Source organism: Nicotiana sylvestris, chromosome 10, assembly GCF_000393655.2.
Source record: "Nicotiana sylvestris chromosome 10, ASM39365v2, whole genome shotgun sequence".
Taxonomy (NCBI): domain Eukaryota; kingdom Viridiplantae; phylum Streptophyta; class Magnoliopsida; order Solanales; family Solanaceae; genus Nicotiana; species Nicotiana sylvestris.
In genome coordinates this window covers 89,951,552-89,965,973 of record NC_091066.1, presented here as the reverse complement: position 1 = coordinate 89,965,973, position 14,422 = coordinate 89,951,552, and positions in this window count along the sequence as shown.

Sequence of the window (14,422 nt, the reverse complement as noted above, 5' to 3'; positions counted from 1 at the left end):
AGGAAACACTGGCAACAGTGAGGAATTTGTTCCTAGAAGAATATGACATGGATTGTTGTGTCATTTTCGAGGAGTAGGGGGAGGAAGGCCCTTCTATACAGGTAGTAAGCAAAGGAGCATGCCTCAATAACTGGACCATCAGAACCACCAGAACTCGGAAAGCCTCGGGGTAGCAAGGCTGAACAAAGCATCATGCACTATCTTTTATTTTTACTAGTTGATTTTCCTTTTGCATTTTGAATTTTCGCAATAAGATCTTCAATGTTCAAAACAATTATGGAATTCTCCAAAGCATTTCGATTTTCCTTATAAATCTTACTCTTATTAGTTTCTCTCATTACTTTACTTATACAACATTTCTATTACCTATCTTGATGAACCAATGGTTGTGATATGCAACGAGACAACGCAACAAACGGACATAGATTCAGAGGAAGATGATATACCGGAAGAGATTGTTAAAGAGGTTGAAAATTTTGAGAACAGACCTAAGTCCAACCTGGATGAGAACGAGATTGTTAACCTGGGAGATGCCCAAAATATCAAAGAAACTCGGATCAACGTTCATTTGTCACCGTCAGAAAAGGAAGAATACACAAAATTTCTGAAGGAATATGAGGACATAGTCGCCTAGTCATATGATGACATGACTGGTTTGAGCACATCTATTGTGGCCCACAAACTGCCAACTGATCCGACATGTCCACCGGTAAAACAAAAGCTCAGAAAATTTAAACCCGACATAAGTCTGAAAATCAAGGAAGAAGTCACTAAGCAGGTCAAAGCTAAGGTCCTCAGGGTTGTAGAATATCCAACATGGTTAGCCAATATTGTGCTGGTGTCGAAGAAGGATGGGAAGGTCAGAGTCTGTGTCGACTACCGGGATCTCAATCGGGCCAGTACAAAGGACGACTTCCCCTTGCCGAACATACACATCCTGATCGACAATTGCGCCAAGCATGAGTTGCAATCATTTGTAGATTGCTTCGCTGGATATCATTAGATCTGGATGGACGAAGAAGATGCTGAAAAAACAGCTTTCATTACGCCGTGGGAGATGTATTGCTACAAGATGATGCCATTCGGGTTAAGGAATGTAGGGGCCACCTACATGAGGTCCATGACTACTATCTTCCATGATATGACACACAAGGAGATTGAGGTGTATGTAGATGATGTCATCATAAGTCCAAGAAAGCCACCGACCACATGGAAGATTTGAGGAAGTTCTTCAATAGATCGAGAAGATACAACCTAAAACTGAATCCCACAAAATGTGCATTTGGGGTTCCTGTTGGAAAACTACTTGGGTTCATTGTGAGTCGCCGAGGGATAGAACTGGATCCATCTAAGGTCAAAGCTATTCAAAAATTACCACCGCCAAAGAACAAGAAGGACGTGATGAGTTTCTTGGGGAGACTTAACTATATCAGCCGGTTCATAGCACAATCTACAGTTATCTGTGAGCCAATATTTAAGATGTTGAAGAAGGAGGCCGCTACCAAATGGACTGATGACTGCCAAAAGGCCTTCGACAGAATGAAGGAGTACCTGTCAATACCACCAGTCTTGGTCCCGCCCGAGCCAGGTAGACCTCTATTACTCTACCTCGCAGTATTGGATGGAGTAATCGGTTGTGTTCTGGGGCAACATGATGAAACAGGGAGGAAGGAATAGGCCATCTATTACCTCAGTAAGAAGTTCACCCCGTATGAGGCCCGGTATTCTCTATTAGAGCGCACCTGTTGTGCTTTAACTTGGGTAGCTCAGAAGCTGAGGCACTACTTCTGTGCCTATACTACATATCTCATATCAAGGATGGATCCTTTGAAGTACATCTTTCAAAAGCCCATGCCCACTGGAAAGCTAGCCAAGTGGAAAATCTTGTTGAGTGAATTTGACATTGTCTACGTAACTCAGAAGGCAATCAAGGGATAGGCACTAGTAGATCACCTTGCTAAAAACCTCGTGGATGGAGAATACGAACCCCTGAAAACATATTTTCCTGATGAAGAAGTATCATTCATAGGAGAAGACATTGCAGAATCCTATGACGGTCGAAGAATGTTTTTTGATGGAGCAGGAAATTTTAAAGGAGTTGGCATAGGAGCAGTCCTAGTATCAGAAACCGATCAGCATTATTCGGTATCTGCCAAACTCAGGTTCACGTGCACCAACAACATGACCGAGTACGAAGCCTGCATCTTAAGGCTCAATATGGCCATTGACGTGAACATCCAAGAGTTGCTAGTAATTGGGGATTCAGACTTGCTTATACATCAGGTCTGAGAAGAATGGGCGACCAAGAACACCAAGATACTCCCTTATCTGCATCATGTACAGGACTTGAGAAAGAGGTTCACAAAGACAGAATTCCAGCATGTTCCCAGGGTCCAGAATGAATTCGCCGATGCACTGGCTACCCTATCATCCATGATACAACATCCAGACAAGAATTTCATTGATCCCATTCTGGTAAATATCCATGATCAGCCCACTTACTGTGCTCATGTCGAAGAAGAAGCAAATGGAAAGCCTTGGTTTCATTATATCAAGGAATACTTAGCAAAAGGAGAATACCTAGAACTCGCAAATGCTACTCAGAAGTGAACGCTTCGGAGGTTATCCAACAATTTCTTTCATAGCGGAGGAATCCTGTACAGGAGGACTCCTGATTTGGGATTACTAAGGTGTGTCGACGCAAAGGAAGCATCTAGGCTATTAGAGGAAATTCATGCAGGGACCTACGGTCCATATATGAATGGCTTTGTTTTAGCAAAGAAAATACTCCGAGCTGGTTACTTTTGGATAACTATGGAAACAGACTGCATCCAGTATGTCTGAAAGTGCCACCGCTGCAATATACATGCAGACATGATAAAGGTGCCTCCAAATGAGCTTAATGCAACAAGCTCGCCGTGGCCGTTCGCCGCCTAGGAAATAGATGTTATCAGACCAATCAAACCCGCCGCATCAAACGGGCACAGGTTTATCCTATTAGCAATTTATTATTTCACCAAATGGGTTGAAGCAGCATCTTACAAGGCAGTGACTAAGAAAGTCATGGTGGATTTCATCCGCGATCATATCGTGTGTCGGTTCAGAATTCCAGAGTCAATCATTACTGATAATGGATCCAACCTCAACAGTGATTTGATGAAATCCATGTGTGAAACATTCAAGATCAAACACAAGAATTCTACAGCCTACAGACCTCAGATGAATGGAGCCGTAGAGGCCGCCAATAAGAATATCAAGAAGATACTAAAGAAAATGATAGAGAAGCATAAGTAGTGGCACGAGAAGCTATCGTTTTCTTTATTGGGATACCACACCACGGTCCGCACATCAACAGGAGCAACCCCCTATATGCTGGTCTACGGTACAGAGGCATTCATTCCCATTGAGGTAGAAATTCCTTCCTTAAGGATCATACAGGAAGCATAGCTCGACAACGCAAAATGGGTGAAGAGTCATTACGAGCAACTAGCTCTTATAGACAGAAAGAGAATGAATGCAGTTTGCCACGGTCAGCTCTATCAGAACAGAATGTTCAGAGCCTTCAACAAAGGAGTCAAGCCGAGAAAATTCACAGCAGGGCAGCTGGTGTTAAAGAAGATTTTTTCGCATCAAGATGAAGCCAAAGGGAAATTCTCTCCTAACTGGCAGGGTACGTACATGGTTCACCGAGTTCTGACAGGAGGAGCCCTCATACTTGTAGAAATGAACGGAGAAGTTTGGCCAAGGCCGATCAATTCAGATGCAGTCAAGCGATACTATGTGTAATCTTTATGCTTTCCTTATATGATGTAATTTGAACTACGCCTGACCTGATTCCCGTTTAAGATAGGATACGTAGGTAGACCTACGGGTTCGGTCACAATTCAATAAAATTTCCATTTCCCCCGCTATTGGAAACTGGGGTAGAATTTTGAGAAGACCCTCAAAATTCCGAAGTCGATTCCAGCCATTTGTCATTAACAGCTGTCAGAAGAAACAACCTAGTAAACTGGGGCAGAATATTCCGTAGCAAGAGAAGTTGCAATGTCTTGAACCACGTCGCAGTCGTCGGTTTATCTAAATAAAACTAATCTTAATTATGTACTTATGTTATGCTTTTACTAAATCATACATGTTTATTACTAAAATTGCCTTGTTTAGCAACGCTACCCTAGTGATATATACGGTATTACTAGATCAAAGCCGAGAAGGTCAAGCAAAGCCAACGGGGATACGAACTAACCTTTCCCCCTTTGCAAACTCACGATTTTTCTTTGGATGCAGGCACTTGAGTTGCAAAATCATCAAATATACTATACATTCACTCACAAAGTTCAGGAATACAACTCTTCGAACCATTGCACTTGCTCGCAACTGCTATTCGCACAACAGTATCCCCAACAGGCATAATATCCCCAACAATTGCGATACCACAATCCGCTATCAGCTAAAAAAACTCTATTGTTGTTTGCCCTTTTTACTTCCTGCATAAGGCTACCATTCCGCCATCCGAGACTAAGCACTGTCTCCATCTACATTTCTGCATTGCATAAGGCTACTATTCTGCCTTCCGAGACTAAGCTCTTTCTCCATCTACATTCTCTGCATTGCATAAGGCTACCATTCTGCCTTCCGAGACTAAGCTCTATCTCCATTTGCATTCTCTGCATCGCATAAGGATACCATTCTGCCTTCCGAGGTTAAGCTCGGTCTCCATATGCATTTCTGTATTGCATAAGGCTACCATTCTGCCTTTTGAGACTACGCTCTGTCTCCATCTGCATTTCTACATTGCATTAGGCTACCATTCTGTCTTCTGAGACTAAGCTCTGTCTCCATCTACATTCTTTGCATTGCATAAGGCTACCATTCTATCTTCCGAGGTTATGCTCTTCCTCCATCTGCATTCTCTGCATCGCATAAGGCTACCATTTTACCTTTCGAGACTAAGCACTGTCTCCATCTGCATTTCTGCATTGCATAAGGCTACCATTCTGCCTTCTGAGACTAAGCTCTGTCTCCATATGCATTTTTGCATTGCATAAGGCTACCATTCTGCCTTCCGAGACTAAGCACTGTCTCCATCTGCATTCTCTGCATTGCATAAGGCTACCATTCTACCTTTCGAGGTTAAGCTCTACCTCCATCTGCATTGCATAAGGCTACCATTCTACCTTCCGAGGTTAAGATCTACCTCCATCTTGCATGGCTGAAAGATTGCCACTTCATTTACATCTTGCATCGGCTGAAAGATTGCCACTTCATTTACATCTTGCATCGACTGAAAGATTGCCACTTCATTTCCATCTTGCATCGGCTGAAACATCGCCACTTCATTTCTATCTTGCATAGCTGAAAGATCGCTACTTCATTTACGTCTTGCATCGGCTGAAAGATCGCCACTGCATTTATACCTTGCACCGGCTGAAAGATCGCCACTTTATTTACATCTTGCATGGCCGAAAGATCGCCACCTTATTTACATTTGCATTGGCTAAAAGATTGCCACCTTATTTACATTTGCACTGACTGAAAGATCGCCATATTATTTACATTTGCACTGACTAAAAGATCGCCACCTACTGCATTTTGGGATGAAAAATTGCCAATTTTTCCAAAGGCGTCATTGTTCGGAGGCACCATTTTCATAGACCGAGAACTCCATGCCATGGCCTGAGGACCCCTCTTATCTTTTGCATATCATTATTTAAAGGCATCATAGTTCCGAGGCATCACCCTCATAGCCCGAGTGCATCATTTCATGGCATGCAAACCCTTTACTATACGCTTCATAGCCTAGGACGTCATGGTCTAAGGACGTCATCCTAACCGTCCAAAGACAACATTCATGGTCCGATGGGAACTTGCATCATATTTAAATTTCCGCACAATACATTGTATATTTGCCGGTAAACCGGTGAGCAACGACCATCTCAGCAAGAGCGATCCCACTCTAGTTCCCGTAGCCCCATTAGGCCTTAACCATCCAGCCCAACCTAAACATTGCGTCCGTCCTTGGAAAACCTCCATCGGTATACTCCACCGACGGATCCTGAACTACATATGGCCTGATTCCTATAAGACCAGGGATATGTAGGCAGCTCAGGAAATAGGGCACGGTCAACCTTTTCAAACAATTTTATTCGGTCAAAATTGGCCATCATATCTTTACCCGACAACTCTTTCATCTTTCCCGGGTAAAGAGGGGCAGCTATTGATACCCAATTTTTCTCTATATATTTTTCATATTCAAAATACTATATAAATAGCATATGTATGCATATATAATCATGTCCAAATGTTTCATTATTTTTCCAATTTTTAAATGATTTTTAAATTAATTTATCGCCTTATTTTATTAGAAAAAAAACAAATAATTATTTCCCAAATTATCATTTTTTGGTAACTCCTTTATTAAATTCTTATACTTATACCAAAATATAGCTAAGGTAATTTTTGCACATTTTTTTACAAATTTATTGAGTATTTTAAAATTAAATTGCACATAATTGCAATTTTAGCCTATTTTAAGATTTAGTTGCGTTTATAATTACAAAATTGATCCCAATATTTTTTATTTAATATTGTGTATTATTAATTAATTTAGTACCTTCAATTTGTTTCCAAAAATCATTTTGCTATTTTTTATAAAAATCAAATAGGGAAAAAGTGGCTATTTAATACTAGCCCCACCTATTTAAATTTTAGCCCAAATCGACCCCCCAATTAACCCCAATTTCAATTTCAAATGGACCAGCCCAATTCCTAAACTACCCGCCCCTGATCCAATTAAGTTCAACCCGCGCGGTCCCCATTAAATCTAGGCCATTGATCAAAATGATCAACGGCCACAATCACTCCTTTCCTTTTTTTAATCCACCAACACCCCTTAATCCTAAATCATTTCACCTAACCAGCCGCCTCTGAAACCCTCCCCTCTCTGAAAATAATATCGAGCCTTCTCTAACCCTAGCTGCCTCTCATCATCTTCCACCTCGAAACCAACCGGAAACTATGGCTTCCGAAGCTATGAGAGCCCTATACTCACCTCCCCTTGCTCTTACACACATGATACCTGAAGATTCGAGGCCAGATATTGAAGGTTTGCACACAGACCTCTACTGATTCAAGGTTCCAGAGTCATCACCGGCCTTGCTCCGACGTACCATGGTGTTTTGAGCCTGGTTCTGACCTCTCTGACTCAGATCGGTGACCTTTTCAAAGCCTCTCATTTCTAGGGTTCTTCTAAAACCCTAACCCTTTGAGGTTTTCTCCGATCACTATAGGTCCATTGTGTATCTATGCTCTCTTTGAGTTTTCAAATGATATCGCTAACTTTTCCTTCGAAAATTATTTTTCAAAGTCTTTCTTTTACGATTTAGGGTTTTCTGAAAAAATGTTTAAGTGTTTCTCTGACTTTCTACTGTGCTCCTATGTTTTTTATCTACCACGTTCTCGTATGTTCTCCTACTGTGTTCTGTTCTTGTATGTTCTTCGACTGAGTTTTTATACTCCGTTCTTGTATGTTCTTTTTACTGTATTTTATATACTCCATGCTTTTATGTTCTTCTACCATGTTTTCCGTACTGTGTTCTCATATGCTTTTCTATTATGTTCTTGGATTTTTCTTCTACTATGTTCCAGCATGTTTCTCCTATTGTATTTTCCTGCTAATTCTTAAGCTTCCTTACTTTCCTTCTACTAAGCCCTGTTTAAGTTTCTTCTGAAAAACTTCTTAAGCATGTTCACCGTTCCTATCAGTGTTTCTCCTCTTTTTTTCTTTGAGTGCTTCTACTGTGTTCTGCCTGTTGCCTTGATATCACGCTTTCTCATGAGTTTTGCTGTTGATAGAAGTATGCAAGAGGTTTCAGTTCTTTTCATTCTGAAACCTCCGAGCCTGCTTCGACCACTTGTCTTCTCATTTCTGTACTAGATTCAAGGCGGAAACCCTAAAATTTGGGAGTTCTGCCAGGTTTGATCATATATTTGATTGAGCTAGGGTTTATTTTAGAACCCTAACTCTTCGAGTCTTTGAATTGAGTATGGACTTCTTTGTTTTCATATGATTCTGACCTTTTTACTAAAACTCTTCTATACTGGTTTTTCCTATTGATTTTACAGTGACATGAAAGTTTTCTTTTATACTTAACATGCTCACATGCTCTTTATATATGATGAATTTCCTTCTAAATGGTTTTCAAATTTTCAATTAGTTCAAGCTTCCTTCTGAATATAGCTTGGTTGATTTCTTTCCATTGTTTACTGATTTTCTCTGTGACGCGACCTAAGTGAAACCCTTCTTCATCTTTTTTGACTTGGTTCATTCATACAAAATCTCGGACCCTTTTGATTTACTAGTTGTTAACTGATCTTCTTACCTTATTTGCACAAACCGTGTATTTTAAAACACTGTCCTTAAATAACTTTTATGTATTCACCCCTAATTGCCTACCTTGCACAAAGTGTTTGATTAATTTCTTTCCTTAATTGACTTATACCGTTTGAATCTGAATCCCTTATTTAAGGGAGGTCTTGTGTAATTTATTGACAATCAGTTTCTCAAATATTTTCTTACCTTGTTTTCTCATGACTTTCACACTTTAAAAGGCACGACCTTTCTTCTCAAACGAACACGACACAATTCACAATCTCTTCTGAATTCTCACTCTCACATAATAGAATTTTTCCTTCTTGTCTGCATTCTGACTTTCACAAGACTATTGCTTTTCCCTATTTGTTTTATTGAAACTGGTATGTCCTAATTTAACTTCAGCATCACCACAATGTGTTTACTTACATCTTTCTGCATCTATGTCTACTTTACTACTTCTGCAGAGTTAAATACTTAAACTAGCATGTTGATTTCCTTTTGCTTGTTTCTGCTATGAATCCCTATTCCCTATTTCCCTTTATGTGCTTTGAGTTACAGTTTAAAACATGGCAATATGCAAGTTATTTTCTATGGTTTGAACTTGATCCTTTAGGGGATCCTAACCTCTAAACTATGTGTTCCAGTAGGATTATGGGTGTGCCAGCATCTCCCATTGTTGGGTTATGCCCACTAACCTGCCTTTTACCTCTTGCAACTCCCCATTCACTATATCCCTATGTGTAATGTTCCCCTTTCTCTTTTTCAGAATTCTGCACTTGCACTCTCTCTTAGTTCCTAAGTTCTGCCCCCCCACTTGTGAGCCTTGCCTTGGGACCTTGAGTTCCCTCTAAACTTAGATACTTGAGGGCTGGCCCTTCAACAGTGCACTATGGCTTAATATGGTGATACATTTGGGTGTAAGCACTGCCCGGAGTTCTTATGAAACTCTTAGGGAACTGTGACATACCCAAATGGGAGAAAGGCTTTGAAACATGATCTTTGGAATTGGTTTACTTCATACTTCAGACAGGAAGTCTGAATCAGGCTCTCCTTGGTTGTAATTTTCAATTTCTGATATATTTTCTTTATTTTATTTGGACTGTAATAACTTTGTAATAAACTTTTGGGGGATGGTTAGCGAAAAGGGAGGGGTAATCATGTATGTAAAAAAGGTAGATATCCTGTTCATAAGGAATTTCTGATTTTTGCATATCACACAGATATCCTGTCCATAGGGAATTTCTGATTTCTGCGTATGACATAGATACCCTGTTCATAGGAAACTTCTGATTTCTGCATATCATATAGATATCCTGCTCATAGGAACTCTGCACTTCCATATGTAGATACCATGGATACAAGAACTTCTGCATTTTCGTACCATTGTTTACAATCATTCGAAATCTCAATCATGCATGCATATAGAAAATATGCCTATCGGCCTTTTTTTTGAATCTTGCATATGCATCCTTCACTAAGCAAATGTGTTTATAGGTCCTGAAAATCAGCAACGCATAGAAAGCATGCCTATAGGAATTATAAACCAAATTTGAAATGTTTCACTCGCTTATAAGTCTAAAACTAGTAACAACAATGTCTAACATCTGCAGAACTTATGATCTTTTGCTAAAACTCGTCTTTCTTTAATAACAAACAATTTTTTTTTCTTAAACCAGTATGTATTCATGTTTACTTCATTGTTTCTGGAGTCAGTAGATATCATGCCTATAGGGTCTTTGTCTAACACCTAGGCAAGCCATAGGGTGAAAGTTTATAAACTGAATCAGATTTTATATGCTACAACCAGCAGGCAGGCCTGATTCGAGCTTCTTATCTGAACTATGTTATAAATCAGTCTGCCTCGACCCTTTAAGTTTTAATCAGACCTTTAACAGTACATGCAAGTCATGCCACATTATGTGCTTTCTTTGGTTTAAAGGAGCTCTGTTTGAGCCCTTTTATTTGTTTATATGCTTTCCCAAAACTTGCTATATGTGTTTTGTTTGTCTATTTAGTATTTTACCTTTTGAAACCACAAATAAGCCCAATACCTCCTCCTTTAGGATTAGTAGTCCGAAATGCCTCCGGGACTGATATGATTAGGGCGGGTAATATCATGCAATAAGTGAACGAGACCATTTCGCACTTTAATACCTTAATAGGGTGGGAAAGGATAGATATGGATATGATGACCATGCAATAACATCACGTGTAGCCCCTCACTGAGGAATGATTACCGAATGTTGTGTAGGGTGATCCATACTATTAATAAACCTAGGACCCCCCTTTTCCTTTGTTTTATTTGTTTCTTTTAATTTTTTTTAACCATTTCTCTTAAGAAAATCAACTCTTTTAGTTCCTTTTTCTTACTTTTGTTTATTGTAACCATTACGTGAAAATCCCCTCTTATATGAAGCCTTTATTTGCCTATGTGTTATTTGCACTAAAGTCATAATAATAGCTTGGCCGAGAACCACACTAGTGGATCTTGAGGGGTGCCTAACACCTTCTCCTTGAAATAATTTCAAGTCCTTACCCAATCTCTGGTTGTTCAAATCAAACCTTCCCTAGTTTCCTAATGCACTCAAATCATTAGGTGGCGACTCTTCAATCCAAAACCCAATTCCCAAAAGGGAACGAGTTGTCCTCCCAAATGTCATAAACCCGATTTCGCGAGAAAAAGGGGGCGCGACAAGGAGCATAATCCACATAGAGGGTTTAACTTGAGAAAACGAAGGTTGAATTTCAGCTTCACCAGGAGTAAGCACATCTCCATCACCTTTAAAACCTTCATCCTCGGGTATTGAGAAGCTTTGACGTAGCTGCGTTTGTTCAATCGCTTCTTTTGCCTTTGAGACTTTAGCATTAAGGTCTAAACCCTCCTGGATAGCTTCAGTCTCAAAACGGGTGTTCAAGAAATCCCAGCTAACATTAAGCGTCAACTTGTCTTCAAGAGCTTCATAGTCCTTCTCCCACTACTCAATTTCAACCCTCGACTCTTATTTCTCTACTACTGAAGCTCCATAAGATGCCTTCAAAGGAGTAAAAGAACTCTCAAGGAACTGAATCTTGTCAAACGAGGTACGGAGATCTTCTAGAGCTTGGGTGGCATCTGCACCAAATCACCCGTATACGCCTCTTTCTGGTTAAAGAACTCTTTCAAGATTCTTATTTTTCAGTTGCCTTGGAGTGCTGTTCAGCGAAGGAGGATTCCAATATATCCTTTTCATTTTCAACTTGATTGGAGGAAGCTTTCAAAACTGCTAGTTGAACGATGGTTATCTTTAATTGTTGTTCCAAAGCTCCCTTCTATTCAGGAAGAACATCTTTCTCTAGTTGAAGGCTTTCAAATTGCTCCTTCTAATTATCAGCTTCGGTGCACAACTCAATCACTTGTTGATCAGTCCAAGAAATCCATCTAATAAGCTCTGTACCTGTCAAATTGATCTATAAAAGGACAAGGAAAGGGAGTTACAAACATGAAAGGAAGGGAAGGAAATAGAAACAACAAATATATACCTTGAGGGAGAAATGTATAATGTCCTTCATCAAAGTCAAGGAATTGTGGGACTCAAGTTTCTTCCTTTCCATGGGACCAAGTAATGGTTCTAACCATAAATTATCCTAACCAAATTTCTTTAATAAATTCCTACCCTCGGGGAGTTCAATTAAACCTTCTTCATACCCCGTCTATCTCTAGAAGTCTCATCTTTTTCACGAGAAGCAGTAGCAGGGACAACAACTGGGTCGTCTATAGGAAAAGAAGCAGAAAAAATAGGAGGATTGGCAACAAGGGTAACTAAAGTCACCAGAAGAAAGGCAAGGGGTAGCTCCTCTAAAACAAGACCGAATTCTTCTTCACTCTCAAATCCTTCGGCAAATAGTCTGTCAATGGGACTTGAGATGGGGTTATCAGAATGGCCAACATCTTCATCAGAGATGTCCAAGAGGACACTATATGGCTCATCAACATGACTAAAAGGAATAGAATTTGGAGGGGGTCTTGAGAAACATGGGCTTCATCATCTGAAACCACGTGCCTTCTAACTCGTGGTTTTCTCACTAAGGAACCTTCTTCATTATCCTCTTCATCTTTAGATCCACGAGCTTCAGCATTCTTCCTCCTGGAGAAAGACACACTTAAAATTTGTTCCTGTGCGAGCTAACAGAAATCCTAGCAGAAGGAACGGAAGCGAGGCTGATGCCATGAATGGTAAACCCTATAAAAAATAGCAAAAGCAAAAAATATCAAAAGAAAAGAGAAGGATGAACAAAGAGAAGGAGAATCGTAGGAATATAAATTTTACCGTGGGTCTTCACTTTCCATCCAAATTTCCGTGAAAGAAATTTTCAAGATCTCTTATCCATGAGAGCAATAACAACATTTTTTCTACCCCAATCACGGAAGTCAGGAATTTCTGCGAAGACTTCCATGGTTGCTAAAAAATGAACATACACTTATGTGAAGAAAATTAAAACGTCAAGGAAAGAAAAGAAATAAGAGGAAAAAAATACTTACGTGCAAAGTTCCACTTCTTAAGGAAGGTCATATTCTCATCACCCACTAATTCACGAATGGGAAAAACAACAAATCGAGCATACCAGCCACGGTCACTGTCATCATCGGGGCTGACTAAAACTCTTTTACTTCTAGCCACGAGGGAATAAACACATTCACAAAAAGGTTCGGAGAATACAAGTGGAGTAAGTAAGGGAAGGTAAAAGGGGTAGAAACTAAATCTGACAAGTAACGAGGGCAAGCAACTGCCCTCCACACAATTGGATCTATTTGACCGAGGTAACCATTGAAATGGGGGGAAATTTCAATGATCACGGGATCAATAGGAGGGGTAAACTCTAAGGTAAAAGGGCAGGTAAACAAAGGAGTAACCTTCATTGTAAGAGGTGATTTTATTACCGACACTAGGGGTCATTACGGGAAAATCAGGTTTCGAGTGACATTCATATCAAACCAAGGAAATGAGTCATGGAGTGATCAAGCTAAGGTAATGATCAACGGGGTTAAGAGATGCTATGGAAGTAACCTGTTTCCTCATAGCTTCACGATCTAATACAAAATAAAATTGTTGTGGGACAATCTCAGAAATAGTGGGTTCTCACATGGGTTCATTATAATCTCTTCCCCTAGAAGAAGATCTAGGAGTTAAGGTAGTTCTAGCCCTAGCAGAAGAAGTCTTGGGAATACTTATTTCAGGAGTAGAACTACAAGTAGACAACAAACCTAACCTACGTAGTCTGCCACTTCTCCTACTCCTAGTAGGAGCAGTTGAGGGAGAGAGATCATTAAAGATCACTACCTTAGAAGGGTCTGATGATGAAGAAGGTTTTAAAGAATGAGAAGACATCTTTAATGGTGAAAACACAGAAAAAAGAAGAAGAACTACAAGAGAAGTTAAAAATATGAATGCATGGAAGAAGAAAAGGATTTTCGAAATTGAGTGTGATGAGGAATTTATAGGGGAAGGCAACCGTCATTAGTGATGCTCATTATGAATTGTCATCATGGAACTATCACTTCGTGACTGATGCAGTAGCAGAAAATCCCTAAAAAAATATTGTAAACTGCAAAACTAATTACAGTGAGACACGTACCTTGAGCATTAAATAGACATGACGTATGTCTCAATGATTCTCAAGAGGGAATTATGATAATCGGGAAAAGCCGGTAAGGAATTACCACCATAAATACTTACCACTTCCTGAATATTCAGAAAGTGGAGGTACTATCTGTATTGGTAAAAAAAGACATGACACGTAGACTATCAACAAGGTGACAAGTGGCACTTTCAATTGAGTCAATAAAAGAAAATGAAAAGGCACGAATGAAACACCAGAAGAGGTGCCTGCCATGACAACTGGAAAAGAAGAAATAGCACTATAAAAAAAAAACAGCTTTTGCTACGGATTTTAGCGACAAGCCATATTCTGTAGCTAAATAACGACGGATTAGCGACGGATTATATAGTTTGTTGCCAAATAAGGTAAAAAAAATATTTAGTATGAAATATAGCGATGAATTAGCGACAAATA